We start from the raw sequence: 27035 nt of genomic DNA, 5'->3' as shown, positions 1-27035 counted from the left end.
CCAGCACCGCCATTCAATATGATCATAGCTGATCATCAAAAATCAGTGCTCTTTTCCTGCTTTTTGCCCATATCCCTTGATTCCTTTAGCCCTAAGAGCAAGATCTAACTCCCTCTTAAGAATATCCAGTGAACTGGCCTCCACTGCCTTCTGTGACAGAGAATTCCACAGATTCATAACTCTCTGGGTGGAAAGGTTTTTCCTCATCTCGGTCCTAAATCGCCTACCCTTTATTATTACACTGTGACCCCTGGTTCTGGACTCCTCCAACATTGGGAACAATTTTCCTGCATTTAGCCTGTCCAATCCCTTAAGAATTGTATATGTTTCTATAAGATCCCTTCTCATCCTTCTAAATTCCAGTGAATACATACCCCATCGATCCATTCTTTCATCATATGTCATTCCCGCCATCCTGGGCGTTAACCTGGTGAACCTACGCTGCAGTCCCTCAATAGCAAGAATCTGCACTCCCTCAATGGCAAGAGTGCACCAACATTATAAGCTAGATCATGTTGCTTGGGAATACTGGTGTCCAGGTGGTGAGCCTTGAGTTCTGTACACATATGATGAAATGCTGGACTCCCCCAACATCGGGAACATTTTTCTTGCATTTAGCCTGTCCAATCCTTTAAAAATGTTATGTTTCTATAAGATCCCCTCTCATCCTTCTAAACTCCAGTGAATGGGATAAGTAATAGTAGTACATGCATTTAAAAAGGAAAGTATCTCCCACCCCCATATTTCACAGTATCATGGCTGCATTTCTCTATTAATTTTCTCTTGCATCTTTACATGCTGTTGCAAACCATTTTTATTTTATCGACCATGCTTGCCCAAAGAAACCATTATCCTTGGGCACGTCGATACCATCTGTCAGCTGCACCAAGGACCAATGTTTATGTTGTTTCTGCATTGAAAAATCTGTAGTCTCTTTTTGGCTCTGGTTTATTTTCACCCATATGTTTAGACCGTAATGTTGTATCCTTATTGTTTTGATGTGGTTAAGCTTTATTCTTAATTGTTAACTGTTTGTTTGTGTTGTCATTTGTGAGCGGAGCACCAAGGCACATTCCTTGTATATGCACATACTTGGCCAATAAACTTATTCATTCATTCAACTTCTTTTGCTTCTAATTTCAAAATGGGGATGCAGTTGTCAAACTTTATTATGGGACAATTACATAATTTTCTTAAAATTGCAATGGATACCCATGCACTGAAGCGATGAAACCCAAGAGTTCAGATTATACCCCAACAGTAAACTTGGCTGTGTGACTCGGAATATTTCAAGAAAAGATGGAAACAAAATATGTCACAGGCAGAGCTGATAGGAAGGAAGATCATGTTGTTAGAAACATAGAAAATAGGTGCAGGAGGAGGCCATTCTGCCCTTCGAGCCAGCACCATCATTAATTGTGATCATGGCTGATCGTCCCCAATTAATACCCCGTGCCTGCCTTCTCCCCACATCCCTTGATTCCACTAGCCCTGAGAGCTCTATCTAACTCTTGTTCCTCAGGCAAAATCATTTCAACTTCTCAACACTTAATGTTGTAGGTAATTATTTCACTTACAATGTTTACTTGATAAAAATGAGTGTTTTCAAGCATGAAAAAGAATGGAAGACAACATGAGATAAATGTTCTTGTACAGATCATTGTAATTTGTTGAGAAGACATCTTTGCAGAAAGAAAGATTGATGAGCAGAGGGGCTGAGGCAATTAAAGAAATATGCCCTCTAACCACTTACAATGTTTGAAAAGATAAGATGGTGCCAGAATGAGGGAAGCAGCAGACAAACAGGAAGAGACTAATATTTAGACTTTAGATTTTAGAATTACAGCTTGGAAACAGGCCCTTCGGCCCACCGAGTCTGTGCCAACCAGTGATCACCTTGTACCCTAGCACTATCCGACAATTTACATTTAACAGAAGACAATTAACCTACAACCCTGTACATCTTTGGAGAGTGAGAGGAAACCGGAGCACCCGGAGAAAACTGAGCGGTCACAGGGAGAACGTACAAACTCCGTATAGACAGCACCTATAGACAGGATCTCTGGTGCTGTGAGGCAGCAATTCTGCCATTGTGCTGCCCTAAATTTGTTAGGACAATAATTTGGAGAACAAGTAGGTGATAAATTATGGTGAGAAAAGGCATAGATGGGAGAGTGATCAAGGAGAAGTATGTGTGCTCAGTGAGAGGATTTTGGCAAAGGCACTCCAAACAGAATCATAGCCTATTGGTGACAGCAATTTTTTTTCCCCATATAATAGCTCTCCGTAACACCTGGCTGAAAAGAGGAGAAAATAGGAAGAAAATAGAGGGAAGAAAATTACGTTAAAGAGTAAGAAGGGGAATTTAAAAAAAAGAAAGGCAGAAGAAGAGGTAGAAGAAGAGATTGAGTCACAGAAGCCTAAACAGAGCAAACAGTTAATGGAGGTACAAAGTGTATCAGATAATCGAATGTCAAAAAAATGAGCATGCAATGGAAAAATGGGAATGAAAGTTCACTGGTTTGCACAAGTGGGCCCACATTGACAATGTCAATTTTGATCAATGCAATCTAATAGCATAACATCCTCTCACATACTGTGTGCTACACAGCATTGGTTCAACTAAAGTACCAGCGACTCTCGAGTGTTGAGTTTCCCTAAAATGGTCCATATTGCAATTTTCTAAAATGTGAAACTGCGTCATCTGCACAACATCAGGAAACACAAGTTGAAAATAAAAATGTTGTGTTTATTTATTTATTTTCACATAAATTTCATGAAATATAATTTTTTTCCATGTCTCAAATTTTGGGCAGTGATTTCTGAATTCTATAAAGATGATTTTTTGTTCACCAACCAGCCATAATATGGTGGTTGCCTGTTTACCGATAAGAATGATGAATTGCTGCTCATGTAATAACATCCTGTAGGAGCGGGCTCATGACTCTAATAGAATCTTTAAGGGCTTAAAAGATAACCAGCACACAAACTGGTTGCACCGAACATAATTACATTAAAAACACCATCATGGTAAATCTAAACAAAATTCCAAACATTCCTAATAGAGAGTACCATAAGGTGCATCTAAATGTTGCAGAAATAAGGTGTCTCCACATAATAAACCTCTGAAAAATAGCAGTTTAGGACTGAATAGCTTGGAGGTTCTAATGAACTCTACAGCAAATGGACAATTTATTCTTGGAATAAGGCTTCCTTTGATTACTACAAACTCGTAAAAGCAAGAGGAAACATTCCAGGGTGTTTATTGTATTAAATTGTTGAATAATTCAAGTGAAAAGGAGCTACCATAATTATGTTTATTTTGTTGGTCCAAGGTCTAAATCATGTTTAGAAAACTCCTATTAGCTAATGGCACACCTATTGAATGCACATGATGATAATTACAGGAATAGACTTTTGCACCTTATTCACTCCTGGCTAATTGTTTTAAAATACCAACAGAAAAGGTTTTGTGAAACTCATACAGCAATAAAGCAGAGGATGTTTGTGGAACTTGTATCAAATAATAACAAAACATTGGAATACAGCCTGTGGTTGCCAAATTTTGGAAGCATGGAGGACTGAAGGCGGTGCAGGCAAGGATAATGGTAGAACTCTAAATTTATATTTATTTGGAAAGAAATCTGACAGGGATCTAATATTAAAACAACAGAAGTTTTCAACAGTGGAGGAAGGAACTGCAGATGCTGGTTTATACTGAAGATAGAGATAAAATGCTGGACAGAGTCTGAAGACTGGTCTTGACCCGAAATGGCACTCATTCCTTCTATCCAGAGATGCTGCCTGTCCCACTGAGTTACTCCAGCATTTTGTGTCGATAAAAGATTTCAACAGAATAGGCAGAGACAAAGAGGAAAGGGAAGAGATGGAGGAAGAGAGGGAGGAAGAGAGGGGGTAGAAAGAGAGAGGGCAAATGGAGAGAGGAGGAAAGAGAGAAGGAGAGGGGGCGGAAGGAGCTAAGGGAAAAGCAGGTAAGGGAGGAGGGGATGGATAAGGGAAGAAAGGGGAAAGAGGAGGTCAGGAGGGAGAGAGAGAGTGGAGGAAAGGGAAAGAATGAGCAGAGAGAGAGATTGTCTGGGGTAGAAAGGAGGTAATGTGTGCGAGAGGTTGGGGAAGGGAGCCAATGAGAGGAGTGAGAAAGAGAAAAATAAGAGAATTTCCACTTGCAGAGGAGGGAAAAACGAGCTCATCAACGTAAGATAGTCATCAAAAAAATCAAACAGAAAATTAAGAAGCTTCTTTCGTGAAGGAAAACTGGCGGGAATGCCTCTCTTCATTATATATTTGACGACAGAGAAGGCTATATATATTTATATATATATATATTAATATATATTATAGTTGTATATATATAGATATTAATATATATTATAGCTATATATATATATTAATGGTGAAGGGGTGGGGGGCAATATATGAGGTTCATATGGGGAAGAAGGTATCATGTTGAGAAAATTAGATTAGAAAACTGCTCTGGATTATAAACTGGTATGGTCTATCTCTGTGTTATTTCTATTTTATTCCATTCATTAGCAACAACTAAGGCTTAAATGTTCAGCTATCAATGTTTTATACAATCACTGTAATACAAAATCAATTTGGAACCTCTTCATATAAACCAACATTTACATCATCAAAGAAGTGTGTTCAATCATCCTAATTTAGGATCAAGGAGCTACGTTTGGAGATCCAAACAGGCAACCCTATTTTACGTTACACAGGACCGAAAAGGGGATATGGTATATGGATAAGAGGGGATTAGAGGGTTATGGTCTGAGTGCAGGTAGATGAGACTAGGTCAGGGAGAATGGTCGGCGTGGACTGGTAGGGCCGGACAGGCCTGTTTCCATGCTGTAGTTGTTATATGTTATATATGTTATATGAAAACAAAGACAAGAGATTGACTGCGACAAAATAAAAACTTTGGAAATATGAACACATATTATAAAGTACTGAAGTAGATAAGTTTGTGAAATATAATTACTGAGGCAAGTAAATAAATAAATATATAAATAGATGCTGCCTGACCTGCTGAGTTACTCTAGCATTTTGTGAATAAATACCTTCGATTTGTACCAGCATCTGCAGTTATTTTCTTACAAGTAAATAAATCAATGGTCTTTGATGTTTGTAGAAGAAAACAAGCAGGTCAGGGTGTAAACAAAGACAACCACATTCTGTCTGTTTTGTAAAATACCAAATTTCACTCTCCTGAAGTGCCGATAACAAAATGAATTCAATCCTGGCCATTCATAAATGTTCTGTTTCATTAATTGCTCTGTTTGTGGACTACCCAATGAAAATCCAAGTGTGTAGGAAGGAACTGCAGATGCTAGTTTACACCAAAGATGGACCCAAAATGCTGGAGTAAATCAGCGAAACAGGCAGCATCTCTGGATAGAAGGAATAGGTGATGTTTTGGGTCAAAACCCTTCTTCAGACTGATAGTCAGGGAAGATGGAGATACAGAGATAAGGAAGTGTAAGGAGTGAGAACGAGACATCATAGGGGATGCAGTTCAAGGAAAATGTTGAATAGATCATTGTTAGTTAAGACAAGGTGACAACAAAGTATACAGAGGCAAGATCAACCAACTGCCTGTTTAAGCCTTTCTCTAGAGAGGGCGTGGGGGTGGATGGCTGCATGGAATGGAAGTGTGGGGGAATTATGATGTTACGTAATCTTGCCAGTTTAGTTTAGAGATACAGTGTGGAAACGTGCCCTTCAGCCCACCGAGTCCGTACCGACCAGCAATCCCCACACATTAACATTATCTTGCACACGCTATGGACAACTTTATATTTACATGAAGCCAATTAACCTACAAACCTTTATGTCTTTGGAGTGTGGGGGGAAACCGAAGATCTTGCACGGTGGCCCAGCGTTAGAGTTGCTGCCTTACAGCGAATGCAGCGCCGGAGACTCAGTTTCGATCCTGACTACGGGCGCTGTCTGTACGGAGTTTGTACGTTCTCCCCGTGACTTGCGTGGGTTTTCTCCGAGATCTTCGGTTTCCTCCCACACTCCAAAGACGTACAGGTATGTAGGTTGATTGACTGGGCAAATGTAAAAATTGTCCCTAGTATGTGTAGGATAGTGTTAATGTGCGGGGATCGCTCGGCGGGCCAAAGGGCCTGTTTCTGCGCTGTATCTCTAAATCTAAATCTAAAATCTAAAAATCTCAGAGAAAACCCACATGGTCATGTGGAGAACACACAAACTCCATGCAGGCAGCACTTGTAGTCGGGATTGAGCCTGCATCTCTGGCACTGCAATCGCTGTAAGGCACCAACTCTGCTGCTGTGCCACCGTGCAACCCTAGGTGATAACAAACAAGTTGATTTGTTTTACTTTTATTGTCAAGGAAGTCTATCTTATCAGTGGTTCACTTGGCAGCACAACCTTCCCTTTGAGACAAAAGTTTGAGTTTAGTTTCCACTCCAGAGACTGCAACACAAAACATCTTGGCAGTCCTGGAGCAGTGTTACCCTATTGCAAGTGAAATCCTTTGAATGAGCTGTTAACCCAAACCCCTGTCTGTTCTCTTGGAAAGATACTAAAAATTCCATGATGTTTGTTTGGGAAAGACCGACTGAGTTATTCCTGGTATTTCAACTAATATGTATCCCACAGACAGGGACTAAAACATCATTGTGTGTGATCTTGCTTTACATTAAAGATCCAACTTCAAAAAGTCTGAAGAAGGGTCTCAACCCGAAACGTCACCCATTCCTTCTCTCCAGAGATGCTGCCTGTCCCGCTGTTACTCCAGCTTTTTGTGTCTATCTTCAAAAATACTTGTGCGAGGATGTCATCAAAGGATCTATGTAATTGTCAGACTTCCTTTCCTCAATAAAAACCCCCAAAACTCATGAAAAATGGGATGCAGTCTTTCAAATTGTTATCACCTAGTCACATCATTGCATTGAACCATTTCATTGTCATGTTCTTCATATTCACGATCTGGAGATCATCCGCAGATTTCAACCATTGAGAGACAAAACTCTATTGTTTCTGTTTCAAAACAGGTTTTACCCCCAATGAAAGACATAAGAAACAGCAGACTGCTTTTGTCTCCAATCCATTTGTACAATTTTGTTTATTTCAGTTATTGCACGGAGAATGCACATTTGATGCCCCTACTGATGCTAATAGGTTACAACACAAAGGAAGTGTTTGGAAATGATATTGACCCAGGGTTAAATGGTACTTGTTTGCCTGCCATTTTAATTGACTTATTGACCCATGAAAATAAAGTTAATCTATTTGATACAAATTGCATTGATACTTCATTGGCAGGCCAACTTGTTCTGAATGAACTTATTATACAGCTTCATTTTAACACAAATGTCAACTCTGTGTACTCAAATTAATCAACTTTATGCATTTACAATATTTCAAATAAATGCTGCATTGGTCAGTGCTTCATTATAAGCCAAAACATATAGTTGTATAATTTAATTATGGCCCAAATAAGTGTCTCGACTTAGATACAAATCAGGAGTTGTTAAAATTCATTAGATTTTTTAAAAGCATTCTTCAAATGAGTTATAATATTACAGCAACTGCAAACACAATGCTGTATTTTTATAAAGACTCTGGCTGAGGGCAGGATTCTTAAACTCGTAATATCCATGTATGTTTGAATTTAAATTGTTATATTGTACCAATATAACAACTTTCCTTTGATTTTCATAAACTGCCTTAACACACTACTATTTCTCTCACTTCCATGGTAACATGAAGTGCTTTCTGAAGATTGACCGACATGTCTGTGCAAAATGACAGACATTACTCTTGAATTTCTTGAGGCTTGCACTGCATCAACATTTTATAAGTAGAAGTTGTGGGAGTGGACCAATTCCTCATTCATTCAGCATCAATATCTTGTTCCCCCCCCAACCCCAGATATCATATTCCTTGATGATATCAGAGTTTGAAATCCTCAGCCAAGAATCGACCTGCATCACAAGGGCTCCAAGGCAGGTATATCTTTCTTTAGGTATGGAAACCAACACTGCTAACACTATCCTCAAGTTTAATCTCACAAAAGATCTGAGAAATCTCATCAAATCCTAATTGTTCTGTAATCCGTTGTATTTGGAAGCAATATTCAATATCCTGGCATTCATAACACACCGCCTGATAACCAAACGCCTCTCTATCATCTACAAGGTGCAATTCAGGAATGGAATGGATTGTTCTCAACTATCCTGGATGAGTGAAGTTCAAGACTCACCGTCCTCACACATGGCTCAATAATCCCAGATTTGTCAGGCTGAGGACGCAGCATCTACCCCACTGACTGCTCTCCAAAAGAACAGCAGAGATAAATATTGTAATTCTGTATGCTATATCAAGCTTGCTAAATAAAAGTCGCTTGGATATTTTACAATGTGACACTGGTGGACAGAGCAAAGGGACATTATTACAGTACTGACTGTAGATCTTTTAGTCAGAGGGTGGTGAATCTGTGGAATTCTTTGCCGCAGAGGGCTGTGGAGGCCGTCAATGGAATTTTTTAAGGCAGAGATAGATAGATTCTTGATTAGCACGGGTGTCAGTGGTTTATGGGAAGACAGAAGAATGGGATTAGGAGGGAGAGTTAGATCAGCCATGATTAAATGGCAGAGTAGACTTGATGGGCTGAATGGCCCAATTCTGTTCCTATCACTTATAATCTTATGAAATCATCAATCTGAAGCATTACATCTATCTCTGCAGATGATGCCTGAACTACTGAGCATTTTTAGTGTTTTCTGTTTATACCTCAGATTTGCAGCATCTACAGTTTTTTTTAAACTTTCTGAGAAATCAGAACACAGCTTGTTTCAAAAAGGCAACATCACCACCGGGTATTTTTATGACTGCCCTGGCTGATTGAAGTAGAGTGAATATTTCTGAAGGTCGTTGTGACACAATGCGCACATTATTTCTCATGCTGCTTTATACAGACAAAAACTAAATGATGTCAATCCCCGAATCTGTAAAATTTTCACTTGTTTCAACTGCTGTGAGCATTGATTCTAAGGTGGGATTTGGATGCCAGTTAGGTTAAATTGAAGCATTTTCAACATCTGCAGTTCCGTAGTTTCAGAAGGTAAGGATACTGAACTCAGTCATCAGCCCTCTGGCATATTCCTCCTCCCAATTAGATGACATCTAATAGAGTACCATTTATTTAATTTTCATTCAGAATCTTCTCCAGATTTTATCTTTCAGCAATTTATAGTTGGCAATTACAGTATATATACATATACATATATACACACATATATATACACACACATACACATACATACATACATACACACACACATATATATATATATATATATATATATATATATATGTATATATAAAGTAAAACTGTCATTTGTTTGTTCCTGAACTACAGCCAAAACAGTACACGATAGCGTGACAATTTTAGGCCCACCTTACTCACCATCATCCCTTTGGTGCTAATGGAAGAAGTTTCATTGAAATCGGTTATTCCCATTTTAAAGTTTAAATCTATCTCCTAGGGAGGGAGGGGGGGAAATGAGGGAGGGGGGGTGGAGGGAGGATAAGGGGGTTGTGGGGGATGGAGTGGGGGGAGGAGGGGGAGGGGAAGGGGGGGAGGGGAAGGGGGGAGGGGAAGGGGGGAAGGGGGAAGGGGGGAGGGGAGGGTGGAGGGTGGAGGGGTGGGGGGAGGGGGAGGGGAGAGGGGGAGGGGAGGGGAGAGGAGGAGGGGGAGGAGGGATGGGGGAAGGGATGAGGGAGGGGGAGGGGGGTGGAAGGAGGGAGGGAGGGAGGGGGAGGACGGGAGGGAGGGTGGAGGAGGGGAGGGTGGAGGAGGGGAGGGAGGGGGAGGAGGGGAGGGAGGGAGGACGGGAGGAGATGAACAGCAGAGAATGATGTCATAGCAACAGTTAAACCCCCTGCAGTAGTACATTCCTTATCCTCACCAGACTCTGGGGAAAGCTGCAATTTCTGATTGCAACTGACTCTTCTATATTGATGGCCTCTAGAAAAGCCTTTGTTCGCTCTGTGTCAAGACCTTGCAAGGGAGGGAGGAAGAAAAGGAGAAAGATGGAGCAGGAAAAGAAGATGAAAATTTGTGTATTTATATCACCCCTTTTCTAGTCGAGTTGCCAAAGGATGTTAATGGGAATGAAGTGCAGCCATGGTTATCTTGCAGAGAACACAGAATCTAATCTGTGCACTGCAGATTCCCAAAACTGTACAGTGAGACACATGGGATAATCTGTTGTGAAATGGTGGTTGGTGATAAATATTGGTCATGCTAAGAAAGATATTTTCCACACTTGTTGACAACAGTTCCACAAGATATTTTATAGCCAACAGAATGTTGATGGAGCAATGGTGTAACATCTTAATTGATAGAAATAAATAAAATAAATCCTCACCTTCTCCATCATGGTCTGGTTTGGCTCAGCCACCAAGCACGACATCCAGAGGCTGCAACGGATCGTTCACACTGCTGAGAAGATTGTTGGCTGCAACCTTCCCCCCCATTGACGAACTGTACACTGCAAGGGCCAGGAAGCGAGCGGGCAGGATCATCTCTGACCCCTCTCACCCTGGCCACAAACTCTTCGAAGCACTTCCTTCTGGAAGGTGACTCCCGACTGTCAAAGCAGCCACAGCCAGACATAAAAACAGCTTTTTTTCCCACGAGTGATAGTTCTACTCAATAACCAAAGTCTGTAGTCTCTTTTTTGCTTTGGTTTATTTTCACCCACATGTTTAGACCGTAATGGTGCATACTTATTGTTTTGATGTGTCTATGCTTTATTCTTAATTGTTAACTGTATGTTTGTGTTGTCATTTGTGAGCGGAGCACCAAGGCACATTCCTTGTATCTGCATACTTGGCCAATAAACTTATTCATTCATTCATTCATTCAATACATGGGTATCACTTACCTACATATAATATTTATGTTACACCAACATTAAGCGATGGTGCTGGTGTAAATAAGAAACAGTCCAATTTTTTCACATAATGTTCAATAGTTTTACAATCAATACCGTCAACATCTGGGGATTGATCATTGAAAATTAGCTTAACTGTCTACATAGATGCTGTGGTAGAAAAGTACAGAGGCCAAGAATCATGTAACTAGTGACACACTTCTTGGCACCCGCAGCCCTGTAACCATCTACATAGTATAAATCAGGTCTGTGACAGAATATTCTCCACATGTAAGAGTGAATGCAACTCCAAGAACATTCTTAGAAGGTAAAAACATTGCACTAGTTTGGCAATCAATCCATTCATTTATCCAAAAGCAAAATAATACTGATCTTGGAAATCTGAATTAAAACAGAATACTTGGGAACAAACAGCAGATCAAGCTGTCGGTGTTGAAAGAGAAACAATTAATGTCACTGATATTTCATTCGCCATATTAACTGTTTACCAGTCCAGCACTGACAAACCATGGCTACAGATATGTATAATCTACAAAATGTACTGCAGCAATTTGAAAAGGTCTCTTCAGGAAACATGAAGCAGGGAACATGTTCCCAATGTTGGGGGAGTCCAGAACAAGGGGCCACAGTTTAAGAATAAGGGGTAAGCCATTTAGAATTGAGATGAGGAAAAACTTTTTCAGTCAGAGAGTTGTGAATCTGTGGAATTCTCTGCCTCAGAAGGCAGTGGAGGCCAATTCTCTGAATGCATTCAAGAGAGAGCTGGATAGAGCTATTAAGGATAGCGGAGTCAGGGGGTATGGGGAGAAGGCAGGAACGGGGTACTGATTGAGAATGATCAGCCATGATCACATTGAATGGCGGTGCGGGCTCGAAGGGCCAAATGGCCTCCTCCTGCACCTATTGTCTATTGTCTATTGTCTATCAGCACCTCCCGAACTCAGACCTCTATCACTTGGAAGATTAAAGGCATCAGGATCTTGAGTGGATTACTTCCTTCAAGGTCACTCCAAGTCACATATTGTATTGACTTGCAATTGAACCTCTCAATCAGTATTGGATTGGAGATCTGGAGCTCTCCAGTTCAGTTTAGTTTAGTTTATCATTGCACATATACCCAGATCAAGTGAAAAGCTTTGCTTTGAGTGCTATCTAACAACATTAGCATTTGAGGAGCATTTGAAAGCACTGGGCCTCTACTCGCTGGAGTTTAGAAGGTTAAGTGGGGACCTCATTGAAACTTACAGAATAGTAAAAGGCATAGATAGAGGGAACGTGAAAAGGATTTTTCCACTGGTGGGAGAGTCTAGGACCAGAGGTCATAATGTCAGAATTAAAGGGCGCTCTTTTTGAAAGGAGGTGAGGAGGAACTTCTCTCGTCAGAGGGTAGTTAATTTGTAGAACTCATTGCCACAGAGGGCTGTGGAGGCCAAGTCAGTGGCTATTTTAAAGGCAGAGTTAGGCAAATTATTGATTAGAATGGGTGTCAAGGGTTATGGGAAGGTAAATGGGATTAGGAGGCAGAGATCGGTCATGATTGAATGGCGGAGTAGACTCGATGGGCTGAATGGCCTATTTTTACTCCGATAACGTGAATATTATGGGAAAATACTAATCAGATGGACTAAGGATTTGGGGGAAGGCATTCAGAGATGTCCAATAAGTGTTAGCCTTGTTAATGTTCCCCACATCCCTTGAATAATTGATTTAATAAAACGAGTATTAAAAATGTTGCCAGGTGTTGTGGCAAGATTAATGACACTGCACGTCATTCTGATGATTCGTCGAAAGTTATATGATGCAGATTGTTTGGATGGGTTTTGTTTCTGCGGTGAGAATAATGAAATAAATTAGAAGGCAGCCATCCGACAGCATCAGAAATCAAATACTGAAGCAGTTTACGACCACAATCCGAGTACTGAAATGAGATCACAACCTTGAAATTACTCTCGTGTTTCCACATTTTTTAATATATCATTTATACATGGAGTTTGCGGGCAAATTAATTTTGCTTTTTTTTTTCTAGCATTGGACTGTGAAATAGCAAGGCATTGCCCAACATGTTGTTTTAGTTCCCCACAGATAACATCTTCACCAAATAATTAATAAATCTATCACAAATAATTGAATGACAAGAGTCCATTTTACCACAGACGACAAGAAACTATTTTATTATGGACTCCACAAACTTAATCCACAATAGTTTTGCACAGGTATTGGCAAATACTTGGGGTAATTAAGAAACATGTAGTATATTTATCATTCATCTTCATAACTCCTTTATTCAATCTCATCTATCTCCTCTAGTTCACGTTTGCCAATATGGCAAAACTTCCATCTCTAAGCCACAAGGTTGATGCTTCAAATTTTTGCACAATACATTCAATCTTAGTTGACAATAAAGTATAGTGCCAAGGGAATGTTGAATAGTCTATGGATGAGAAATCTGAAATAAAAACAGAAAATGCTGGAAATGCACAGATCATGAGGTCTGAAGAAGGGTCTCGACCCAAAACGTCGCCCATTCCTTCTCTCCAGAGAAGCTGCCTATCCTGCTGAGTTACTCCAGCATTTTGTCTCTATCTTCGATTTAAACCAACATCTGCAGTTATTTCTTACACAGAAGATCATGAGGTATCTGTAGAAATAGTGTCAATGGAACTGTTTTCCATTCGAGATGCCCCAAGATAAGTTTTACTGGCAAGTTTTCAAATGTCTATCCCTCAACTCACACCTAAAAAAGAACAGATGGACATTACTAATGTCCGTGAGAGCAGTTGTGTGTAAATCAGAGTGGTACAGCACAGAAATAGAACCGCCAGCTCATCACATCATGCCAATCTTTTTGACATCTACATTCATCCCATTTGTCTGCATTAGGATCAGATCCTTCCATTTAAGTGTACTGCTTGTATCAGATACCTCCTCCTTTCAACACATACCATATATCAACACTCTATGTAAAAAAAAATGTATTCCTCAGATACCCTTTAAAACTCATTCCTCTCCTTATACCTCTGCCCTTTTGTTTTTGATATCCCTGCCATGGGAAAAAGATTTTGCATTTCTCTTATATCTTATATTGATTTTTTTAAAGAGATACAGCATGAAAACAGGCCCTTCAGCCCACTGAGTCAGTGTCTACTAACATTGGTCAGCACGGACTCAGTAGGCTGAAGGGCCTGTTTACATTATCTGAGATGTAATATAAATTCCCATCTCTAATGTTCTATCCCCCAACCTATAAAGGCAAGCATGTCAAATGCCTTCTTTAACATCCTATCGTCCTGTGTTTGCCACTTTCAAGGAACCATGGATTTGGGCCCTAACTGTCTCCAACAACATTTTTTGGTGTCTTACCATTTACTGAATATGTCCCACCCCTCTTTGACTTCTCAAAATGCATCACTTCACGCTTGCTAGGATTAAATACAATCTACCTATGTTCTGTCTTACTTTCCACCTTATCTATATCCTGAAGTAGCTTTAGACAATCTTCCTTTATCCACTACTGCCAATTTAGTGATATTTGCAAATTTACCAATCATACCTTCAATATTCACATCCAAGCCATTAATAAGTATCACAAACAGCAACGGTTCCAGCACTGATCCTAGCAGTACATCACAGCATTAGTTTGGTTTAGTTTAAAGATACAGAATGGAGAAAAAAAGCTCCTTCGGCTCACTGAGTCCATGCCAACCATTGATCACACATTGACACTAGCTCTATGTTACCCCACTATTGCATCCATTCCATACACAATAGTGCCAATTTACTGAGGCCAATTAACCTCTGGAACACCTGCAGCTAACCTGCTGCAACAGGGAGAATGAGTCACAGATTTTCAGTCAAAAAAAAATCCTTTTCTCTCCACCCTCTATCTCCTATCACCTAGCCGTTTTTTAATCATTTAACCAGTTTACCAACTTCATGCAGCATTTCCAAAATGATAAACATGGTTTTATTTCAATGCAAACTAATTTAGGGAAAGTCGGGATTTGTTTCTGGAAAGAACAGGGAAAAGAGGTATAAGAAAATAACTGCAGATGCTGGTACAAATCGATTTATTCACAAAATGCTGGAGTAACTCAGCAGGTCAGGCAGCATCTCGGGAGAGAAGGAATGGGTGACGTTTCGGGTCGAGACCCTTCTTCAGACTGATGTCGGGGGTGGGACAAAGGAAGGATATAGGTGGAGACAGGAAGATAGAGGGAGATCTGGGAAGGAGGAGGGGAAGGGAGGGACAGAGGAGCTATCTGAAGTTGGAGAAGTCGACGTTCATACCACCGGGCCGCAAACTGCCCAGGCGAAATATGAGGTGCTGCTCCTCCAATTTCCGGTGGGCCTCACTATGGCACTGGAGGAGGCCCATGACAGAGAGGTCAGACTGGGAATGGGAGGGGGAGTTGAAGTGCTGGGCCACCGGGAGATCAGTTGCGTTAATGCGGACCGAGCGCAGGTGTTCAGCGAAGCGATCGCCGAGCCTGCGCTTGGTTTCGCCGATATAAATAAGCTGACATCTAGAGCAGCGGATGCAATAGATGAGGTTGGAGGAGGTGCAGGTGAACCTCTGTCTCACCTGGAAAGACTGTTTGGGTCCTTTGATGGAGTTGAGGGGGGAGGTGAAGGGACAGGTGTTGCATCTCGTGCGGTTGCAAGGGAAAGTGCCCGGGGTTAGGGTGGTTTGGGTAGGAAGGGACGAGTGGACCAGGGAGTTGCGGAGGGAACGGTCTCTGCGGAACGCAGAGAGGGGAGGGGATGGGAAGATATGGCCAGTGGTGGGGTCCTGTTGTAGGTGACGGAAATGTTGGTGGATGATATGTTGGATCCGCTGGCTGGTGGGGTGGGAAAAGAGGTTATTTGATCAGTGGTGTTGATTATTACAATGGGACAGATTAATTCCACTGCTTAGCTAATAAATAAAGCTGCGAAATTAAGAAAATTAATACAATGAGCTAATGCAGTTTTATAAAGCATTGAATAGGTAGGAAAAAAATGTCCTTAAATGAATACGTAATGAAGGAGAAAAAAGCTTGTCCATTACAGCTGCACTCTATTTGCTAAACTACTTGTGGATGTGACCATGACTTTCTCGATCACAATATCTGAAACACCTTCCGAAAGTCTTTCAATTTGTCTCCCTTTACATGAAAGACCTTTCAATATCTGCCTATATTACCAAGGTTTGCAGCAACCTCCTTAGTTGCTTCAGTGATAACTTCACAGACGGATCAGTTCCTGTGAAATGCCAAGGGATGTTTTGCAATGTTACGTTAATGGAGCTACTCAATGAAGTAGTGCGCTCACAAGAACTGATGTTGCAAGCATTGTATTGCTTGTATGATAAAAATAAAACTGCCATAGGTCAGCTCGTGGAGAAAACATCCACTGCTTCTCTTCATAACATAACCTTGTTATGTAAGTGTCTGTGGATGTATTAGAGAAACACGCAAACACAAAACTGTTGCTCCTGGAATAGCTTTTAGAATATTATCGCAGACCATAGCACTGGATCATTGAGTGCTGTTAGAGAATAATATGGAAGCTAATTTAGAAGAGATAATTTGAGTTTAATTGAACCACAGAGGATGTAGTGCCTGAAGTATGCCACATTGGGGCAGGAGTCATGCATCCTTTGCTGTTAATAGATTTGTGCGTGAGTTTCCATAATGTGAACAAAGCTAAATTTTTATGTTGCATGTGCAATATCAATAAAGAGTGGATAATAGAAATCAACAAATTATATAACAAGCAATGCGCAATAAATTGGTTGAAGTTGTAAGGACAACTATATCAACAGAGGAAAAGCTACTTCAGTGCTAAAGTATGATAATTATGCAATTTTTTAAAAAAGATGATAAAGGAAGTTGATTTTCAGATAATGATGCAAAATACTTAATGTTTCTAAATGCCTCTGGGGCAAGTATACATTAAAAACCAATTTGAAACAAAACAATAAAGCAAATCAGATAAACAATTTTTATTTTCCCAATTTATTTATTGTTAAGGATCCAGGCATCTCTGGCAAGGCCAGCATTTATTTCCCATCCTCAACTGCCCTTGAGAAGGTGATGGTGAATCACCTTGAAATGCTGTGTATCTTGCGGTTAAGGTGCTTCCACAATACGGCTGTGGAGGGGGTTTCAGAACTTGGACCCAGTACTTATGAAGGAGCTGTGATAGATTTTTAAATCAATTTGGTGCAGAACCTAGAGAGAAAAGTGCCAGTGGATGATTGCACATGCTTTCTGCCTCTTTTAGAAACATAGAAAATAGGTGCAGGAGTAGGCCATTCGGCCCTTCGAGCCTGCACCGCCATTCAATATGATCATGGCTGATCATCCAACTCAGTATCCCGTACCTGCCTTCTCTCCATACCCCCTGATCCCTTTAGCCACAAGGGCCACATCTAACTCCCTCTTAAATATAGCCAATGAACTGGCCTCAACTACCTTCTGTGGCAGAGAATTCCACAGATTCACCACTCTGTGTCTGAAAAAAAACATTCTCATCTCGGTCCTAAAAGACTTCCCCCTTATCCTTAAACTGTGACCCCTTGTTCTGGACTTCCCCAACATCGGGAACAATCTTCCTGCATCTAGCCTGTCCAACCCCTTAAGAATTTTGTAAGTTTCTATAAGATCCCCCCTCAATCTTCTAAATTCCAGTGAGTACAAGCCGAGTCTATCCAGTCTTTCTTCATATGAAAGTCCTGCCATCCCAGGATTTTCTTCTTGTTGGTAAAGGATATGGGTTTGGGAGGTAAAGCTTGGTACCTGGTACACATTGCAGCCAACATGGACGAATTGCCAATTTTCCAAACTACTTTGTTGTGACATCTTGCACTATTTTTCGCCTCTGCACTGTAGCTTTAACACTGTATTTTGCAAATGTTGAAGAAGATTCTTGACCTAAAACCTTGCATACCCATGTTCTCAAATGATGCTGCCCAACACGTTGAGTTACTCCAAAGGTTCCCTCTTGATGTCCATTATCATCGCTGCCACCAAAGGCTGTTTAACATCACAATATTGCTCCACATTTTCTACTACATGTTTCACTACTATTTTTGGAGTTGTACATAGGAATTCCAAGCCCCAGTCTCCAGCTTCCCACTGACTCTGGTACTGGAACTGGAACTCCAGATTCTGGGATTGTTTTATTTTTCCCTGAATATTAAATATTTAGTGGAAACCTATTGATAGAGTAAAGGACCTTCATCAAGATGGCAAAACGATGGTAAAAGAGTAACATTTGAATATTAAATATTTAGTGGAAACCTATTGATAGAATAAAGGACCTTCACCAAGATGGCAAAAAGATGGTAATAGAGTTACATTGATAGAAGCACAGGGGTGGGGGGAAGGGAGCACAGTTTTGCCCAGAGGAAGTAGGTGTCTAAAACTAATGAACTGAATGGGTGGTAGAAGCTGAAACCCTTATTGCATTGAGAAGTGACCTGGAAGTGCACTTGATGCCCTCTTTCTGCAAAGGCTATGATACCTTTTCTAGGAGGTATGAATAGATTTGAGAGGTTATTTTTCAACATGCACAGACACAATAGTCAGAATGACCCTCTTCTGGGTCGTAGACAGTGTCAATTAATCAACTGGGAAAACCAGAAGCCAATGGAGTTCAGTGTGGTGAAGCATGATGCCAGATGCTCTGGACTTATGTAACTCATCTCTTTCTGATAGGTGACAAACCATGGTAGAGGGGAATGAATGATACTTTATTGTCACATGTACCTAGGATACCTAGTGCGGCATGGTGGCGCAGCGGTAGAGTTGCTGCCATACAGCGAATGCAGCGCCGGAGACTCAGGTTCGATCCTGACTACGTGCGCCGTCTGTACGGAGTTTGTACGTTCTCCCCGTGACCTGCGTGGGTTTTCTCCGAGATCTTTGGTTTCCTCCCACACTCCAAAGACGTACAGGTATGTAGGTTAATTGGCTGGGCAAATGTTTAAAAAAAATTGTCCCTAGTGTGTGTAGGATAGTGTTAATGTGCGGGGATCGCTGGGAGGCGCGTACCCGGTGGGCCGAAGGGCCTGTTTCCGTGCCGTATCTCTAAATCTAAATAAAATCTAAATGTACCTAGGTACAGTGGATTCCTTTGTTTTGCACACAACCTGGGCAGTACACGTGTCACCACGTGTTGGCGCTGACAAAGTTAGAAAAGTACCGAACAGTCCTATCTACAGCCTGCCGCCGCATGTGGCAGCAGCTCCTCTGACCCAACAGTTCTCCCTTCATTCTCAGTGCCCCCCTGCCAGGTCCATGCATTGTTGGTGAATGTGTACACGTTCCACTGAAAGCAAGTGGACAGGTACAAAATGCATTATGAAAGTTTGATATTATAAGAAAGCATCTATAAGGTGCTTGTATTTACTGCTCTTTTCTGTTCTGGTCATCACATGGTTTCAACAATATATTAGGCATGTTCTCACAGATTCTTTAGATATTATTGGGTCAGACTGCATGAAATTGGCTTGTAGCTTATGGATAGAAAACTCAGGCATTTTCTGTTCAATAATAAGGTTAAAATAATAAAATAATTGAGTAACGGGCAAGTATTTCTCATGGAGAGATGAAGAACAAGTTAGCATAAAATTAGAATTCTGGAATGAAATAATGTGTGATCACAAAAATGGCCACAGAATCAATGCTTAGCCACAAAATGACTGTGGATATTTGTACAAGTCAAGTCAAGTCAATTTTATTTGTATAGCACATTTAAAAACAACTCACGTTGACCAAAGTGCTGTACATCAGTTCAGGTACTAAGAAAACGAACATACAATGGCACACAGACAATAACAGCACATACATAAACAGTTTACAGCGCCCCCTCAGAGGGCCTCAAACGCTAGGGAGTAGAAATAGGTTTTGAGCCTGGACTTAAAGGAGTCGATGGAGAGGGCAGTTCTGATGGGGAGAAGGATGCTGTTCCACAGTTTCGGAGCTGCCAAATGAAACTACCAACATAGTAGTCATCAGCTTTATGTGTGTTATGTAAAATAGTAAAGATATGGGTGAAATGTGGGCAAATTAGGTCATGCATCCATCAGACATGATTTCTTTGAATGGTGGAACATATTTAAAGTATTAATTGACTTGTTCAAACCTCTGATGATACAAAATGTGAGAATGGTCCAAGATTCATCAGCAACAAGTTGAGCACTAAATTTCAATATTTTGTCTTCAGTTTAGTACAAATATCTTCCTACTTTCTGAATGCATTGTGGTTTGTGGCTGGAAATTGATTAACCTCAAAGGTTCGAGTGCAAGATTTGCACCAATGATCATCTTTTGTAATGTATTAATGCTGAATTATCTAAGATGCTACCTTATTCTTCACAGAAGGCAGAAGCAATTTCTTTCTCTCCCAATTTTCCAATGCTTCTCCTTTTTTTTTCTTTTGGTAACATTTGTTGCCCATCCCTGATTACTCTCAAGTAGGCGATGGTCAGCCACTTCATAAACCTTTGTAGTCCAAGTAATGAAGTATGTTGGAAGATCTTGACCACTGGCAGTGATCAACAAGGCAGAACAAGGAATGTTTTACCTTCCAATTATAAAGAAAGATGACTATGGTCTTTACTTTCTGATTCAAACTGTGCTTGATCAACACATGTCTTTTTGAAGCCAAACCACAGAAATATTTGTTTCTCCCCACACTCTTTTATATGGCAATTTAATAATTAAATCTGCAGCAGATATTTTGGACCACCAGAACACTAACTGGTAACCAACACAGGAATAATGATGGTTACAAGATTGTGTTCTGGTCTAATCAGCCTGCCCCACCAATTTGTACTATCCGTATACAGGGGAATAACCACTCCTTCATCCTCACAAAACAATGTGGCGTGACACCATGAGAGGGAGAAAGACAAATGATCAAAGATACAAATCCTTGTTTTTGAGGACTCAATACACTTGCCATGTACCATTAGTAATCAGATCTTTAACGCAGTTGCAAATATATGTCGGTGCTAAAATGCATGTTCTGTGCAAGGATAATTCCATTCCAGTTATCCAGTTGCCAATCTCTTCTTAGTGAATGGTAATACCTCACCAAGCTATTGAAATTATACATGACCCATAGGAAATATAATTGCCTCATGCATTTGTAGTGTACACATGGATCCATGCTTTAGGTTACAGAACTGTTGAGCAATTGGGAACCTATGTTTTTGCTTACAACTTATTTTAGGTGAATAGGTATCAGCAAAGATGCCGTGACTCCAATTTAATCTACCCCAATCCTAATGTATTGAAGAAGTCACTGGATACTTGAATTGAAATTTGTCATTCAGACATGGTTGAATTTGAAATCACTGTTTGCAGGTTTTAATACTGAAATAATCCTGCAGCATTACCTCCATCATCATAAGGCTATCCACTTGGACATAGCTTCTAAAGATTAGTTACCCAGAATATTTTGGAGATGCACGAGGGTTAATACCCTGCCAGTGTACTTCTCAAATTTGACACGTCATGTTAGACTACAGCTTCAATGGAATTAGCTGCCATCTGGTACTTCACTCACTGAGGAAATCAAAGCCTTCTTTAACCTCACGTAGCTAGAGAAATCAAATTATTTTTAAAATCTATATTGCACACATCACTAGCACGAAGTGCTGGAAGAACTCAACGAGACAGGCAACTGTCTATGGAGAGAATGGACTGAAGACATTTCAGGTTGTGACTCTTCTGCAGCCTGCTAGGCAAACTAAAGGATGTCTGAAGAAAGGTCTCGATCCAAAATGTGGCCTATCCATTCTCTCCACAGGATGTTGCCCACTGAGTATCTCCAGCACTTTGTGTTTTGCTCAAAAGATTGCAAAATCTGCAATATCGTATGTCTCCATTTTACTTACACACATCACCAGTTTCCTGCCAAGCGATGTAGGCTCATTTTGGCAATGTATTTTACCATGTAGGAAGTAGATATCATGTCCAAACTGCATCCACTCACTGCCACCCATTTCTTTAATGACAATCATTAATGAATGGTGATCACAATAGTGGAGAAACAGCTATTTGTCCCCTGGCCGGTACTTAGGCACAATGGTAGAGCTGCTGCCTTACAGTGCCTGACATCCGGGTTCGATGCTGACTACGTGTGCTGTCTATATGGAGTTTGCACATTCTCCCTGTGACCGTGTGGGTTTTCTCCGGAGGCTCCAGTTTCCTCCCACTTTCCAAAGATGTGCTGGTTTATACAATACAATACACAATAGGTGCAGGAGTAGGCCATTTGGCCCTTCGAGCCATATCCCTTGACTCCGCTATCTTTAAGAGCTCAATCTAGCTCTCTCTTGAAAGCATCCAGAGAATTGGCCTCCACTGCCTTCTGAGGCAGAGAATTCCACAGATTTACAACTCTCTGACTGAAAAAGTTTTTCCTCATCTCCGTTCTAAATGGCCTACCCCTTATTCTTAAACTGTGGCCCCTGTAGGTTAGTGTGTAGGTTAATGGCTTCTGAAAATTGTCACTAGCCTGTAGGATAGAACTTGTGTATGGGTGATTGATGGCCGGCCTGGACTCAGTGGGCCGAAGGACCTGTTTCCATGCTGTATCTCTAAACTAAACTAAAATTTCCAAATCTGTGCACCTCATCACTAGAACAAGCGAGCGCAAAGCCATTAGATGAACATATTTCTCCAATATTGATGGCATTATTATTCTGCAGAATACTCATTCTGCTTTGGTTGCACAAAGACAGCAAAAGTATTCATGTAATTGTAAGTAATAAGAATGCTGCTGACAAATATAATTATAAAATAAAGGCATTTGTTGATACAGGTAAACCTAATGATTGAAAAATTATTTTCATTAAAAAAAGATATTTCTCTCTGCCAATCCTACACCTTTGCACTAACCAGGGACTTTGTCAGTTTACAGAACACCTTGAATGATAATTGCAAGAGCAACAGAAATGTTTTTTGGAACATGCACATTTGGTAAAATGCCAAAAATGATTCCGTGATAGGAAACCTGATCTCTGCAGCCCTTGTGTATATGGCTGTGCCTCTAAGTATTCTCTAGAAACACCATTAATCCCTTTGAGCCCATTGTTTGACTGCATAAACTAAATGCTTATCAAGGGGATGAGAAAGGTTTGAAAACCTGTTACAGATAATGAAAGACTTTGCATGGTGGGCAGACTATGATGCAACAATTGCCAAGACCACCACATATGTAAGTATATGTGTAACCAAAGTCACTAATCACACATGTTATACATCTTGCACACTTTGCCAGGTGACTCTGTGCATCATGGACAAATGCACTAACACGAATGAAGTTGGAATATAAATAACTACTTAATAAATAACTGGGCAGCACGGTAGCACAGTGGCAGAGTTGTTACCTTACAGCTCCGGGGACCCCGGTTCGATACTGACCACGGACTGTATTGTCTGTACGTAGTTTGTAGGTTCTCCATGGGTTTTCCCTGGGAACACCGGTTTCCTCCCACGCTCCAAAGATGTACAGGTTTGTAGCTTAAGATAGACATGAAATGTTGGAGTGACTCAGTGGGACCGGCAGCATCTCTGGAGAGAAGGAATGGGTGACGTTTCGGGTCGAGACCCTTCTTCAGACCCTTTTCTCCAGAGATGCTGCCTGTCCCACTGAGTTACTTCAGCATTTTGTGTCCACCTTCGGTTTAAACCAGCATCTGCAGTTCCTTCCTACAGGTTCATAGGTTTATTCGCTTGGTAAAAATATAAATTGTATGGGGATCGCTGATTGGCATGGACTAAGTGGGCTGAAGGGTCTGTTTCCGTGCTGTATCTCTGAACTAAACTAAACTGCTTATCAGCCATCAGAGTTACTATTGATAGGACAAAAGCTGTAAATACAAAATGAAAACAGAAAGCCAAGGCCAGGCAGCATTCGTGGAGATAGAAACATTGACTGTTTATCTTCCCATACATCCTGCCTGCCTGAACTCCTGAATATCTCTAACAATTTTTTTTTTGGAATATTGTTTCCATGTCAGTTTAAAGCAAGTGCCAGCAATATTTAATATATGTTTCTGTAATGCCCTGTAAGTGTTAATCATTCATGCACCCTTGACTATTTCTACATTGTCTCATGTGCAACAGTTCCAGTCAATACTTTGAATGCGGAAAATAATCCAGAGATATGGGGAAATGCAAGAATGAATTAGATAGCTCCCCCAGGAAGATGGGAAATCTCTGCACTTCCTTAAAGTTAGTTAAAGGTTTTGATGACAGACCATAGTCCAACTGCACTAGACCTATGTCTCTTCCCACAGATGCTGCCTGAGTATTACCAGCATCTTCTGCATCAGATTTCCAGCATCACTCAGTACTTCTTCCCTGTGGACAGAAGCAGTGCTAAAAGGAGTAAACATCTAACTCCGATTGAAATAAAAAGAAACAAAATTTTCATCCTTTATTTGATGACACAATCTGCTATGTCATAAAATTTAATTTGGTATTTTGTGAAGCACTCTTAACTTTACCTCTCCAGTCGGGTTCAACAGGATTGCAGAGCCAAACAAACTGCACGTGTCTAATTTCACTCATTCAATAACAGCCTATATGACTGACACTCTCCTTCATATGCAATTCATGTTCCATTTGGAAGAGTGAACATCTGCTATTCTCTTGGATGATGTGTGGGCCGGTCATTCATCCTGACTTTTATCCCTTCTAATTTTAATAAAGGTGATTAACCTATTATAAATCCTTTCTTTCCTCCTTCTGGGGAAACAATTTTGTTGATGGCTTTGGATTGAAACAAACTGATATCCTAACAGTAAGACTCTGAAGCCGAATGATGCAAAGGGATACTGAAAAGTTTGGTTTTAGTTTAGAGATGCAGCGTGGAAACAGGCCCTTCGGCCCACCAAGGCCACACTGACCATTAATCATCCATTCACATTAGTTCTATGTTATTCCACCCTCTCATCAACTCCCTACACACTAGGGCCAATTTATTGAGGCAAATGATCCGACAAACCCACACATCTTTGGGAGGTGGTGTTGTAGTCTGTGGCCTATTAGAAAAAACAGGCAGACAACCGAATTCGTTTAACCTCTTTATTCTACTCACCCAGGTGGAAGAGAGTCTAGAAACCGAAGCGTTTAGAAACGCTTAGGAAGCTAGTGTAGTCTCTCTCACCGAATGCTAACAATTACACATATTTATACCCGAAATACATGTGTCAGTACATTTCCTGTTGCTACCTTATATGGCAAGTTTTACAATGTCCTATAAATCTTTGTGTCTTTCGGGACCTCCGTGTCCGTTGTGTCCATCGTGACCTCTTCTTTCTTGGGAACAAAGGGCAGTCCATATATCATATCATATCATATAGATACAGCCGGAAACAGGCCTTTTCGGCCCTCCAAGTCCGTGCCGCCCAGTGATCCCCGTACATTAACACTATCCTACACCCACTAGGGACAATTTTTACATTTACCCAGCCAATTAACCTACATACCTGTACGTCTTTGGAGTGTGGGAGGAAACCGAAGATCTCGGAGAAAACCCACACAGGTCACAGGGAGAACGTACAAACTCCTTACAGTGCAGCACCCGTAGTCAGGATCGAACTTGAGCCTCCGGCGCTGCATTCGCTGTAAAGCAGCAACTCTACCGCTGCGCTATCGTGCCGCCCGCTACCGTTGCCTATGGCAAGTTGTTCTTCTTAACACTTCAAAGGATGGCTAACCATCAAAGCCTTAAAGCCAGTTGCCCATATCAAAGGATACCCTTAGCCATAAACAGGATGTCCTGGCAACATAATCGAGCTGGAGCTTTTACACCTTTTTTACACCCCTGCAATAAAACCCACGTGGCTACGCTGAATTTGAGCCCTTACAGTGGTAGGAAACTGGAACTTCCGCGGGAAAGCCACGTAGTCACGTGGAGAACATGCAAACTCCACATAGCCAGCACCCGAGGTCAGGATCAAACCTGGGTCACCAGTGCACCAGTGCGCCACTGTGCTACCTTAACATTAATTTTAACTCTCCGCTTTCCAGTTGAAGCCAGACTACAAGAAGCGGCTAAAATTGAGCTGAAGACTTGTCTTTGAGTAGACTTATATTTGACTTGCAAGTATCAAGACTTATATCACACCTATCGTCCAATTTAAACTTCGGTCAACAAGGACAACTCACTCTGAGCTAGTACGTCCTGCTATGAATATCCAGAAGCGCACTGGACTCCCGATTACTGTTTTACAAAAGACTCTCCTGACAAATCCAATGCAGACGAACCGGTCATGATCGTCTCATTACTTGGTTTGGGAGTTTGCTACGTGTATATTGAATTCTGCCCGACAATTCTGCAATGTGGCACTTTTATTTTAATAGAGCAGGACATGACTATGATTATTTCCAGGATAAATTCGAGAATCATAAGAGACTACGATCAGTGGTCACATTTGTGCCCGTGGTGCAATTTGAATACTAAGGGGCAGGTTGGCCCACTGGTACCGAGGATCTCCTGTCATTAAGCAGCCTCAGAAAAAAACCAAATTGCTCTGCTATTCCTGCTGCTCTCTTCCCCATACAGTTCCCAGGCTGAAACTGATGGACCTCTTTAATTTAATAATGCATTCTTGTTCCTTTAGGCCCACCATCACCATCTAATTATCAACAGCCAACCCTGACAATCAAGGTATCAACCCTTGGCCAAAAATAATAGACCTCAGACCAATTACTCCAGAAACTTACCCACAAATCTCTAGCTTTTCATCACCCATCTAACCCCAAGATACTGAACTATGTCCTATCTCATCCTATCCATACAATCCGTCATCTTTCCTGAGGGCATGGTGTCTCCAGACTGCTCCAGGCCCCGATCTCTGGCTCCCAGCTGCGAGGCTTTCCTCCCCTTAGGCTCACCCTGCACCTGGGCAAACTGCTGTTTTGCTTTGACTTCTCTGCAATGGTGTGGTTCCTAAAGACACCTGTGTAACGGTCATTTAATTGCATCAGACATCATGGGTTTTGGGCACTGCTGAACTTTCAAGTAGTGGCACATAAGCAAAATGGCATTTTGGCCACGCCACATAACAAT

General features: G+C 41.1%; 1 protein-coding gene across 3 annotated transcripts in view; it reads right to left on the bottom strand.

Annotated features, from left to right (window-relative positions):
* lingo2 (leucine rich repeat and Ig domain containing 2) overlaps positions 1-27035 on the bottom strand; it is a 535791-nt gene that overhangs the window by 376010 nt on the left and 132746 nt on the right. The window lies entirely within an intron of this gene.

The sequence above is a fragment of the Rhinoraja longicauda genome, chromosome 3 (assembly GCF_053455715.1).
Source record: "Rhinoraja longicauda isolate Sanriku21f chromosome 3, sRhiLon1.1, whole genome shotgun sequence".
Lineage (NCBI taxonomy): Eukaryota > Metazoa > Chordata > Chondrichthyes > Rajiformes > Arhynchobatidae > Rhinoraja > Rhinoraja longicauda.
This window is presented reverse-complemented; position numbering and strand designations above follow the sequence as displayed.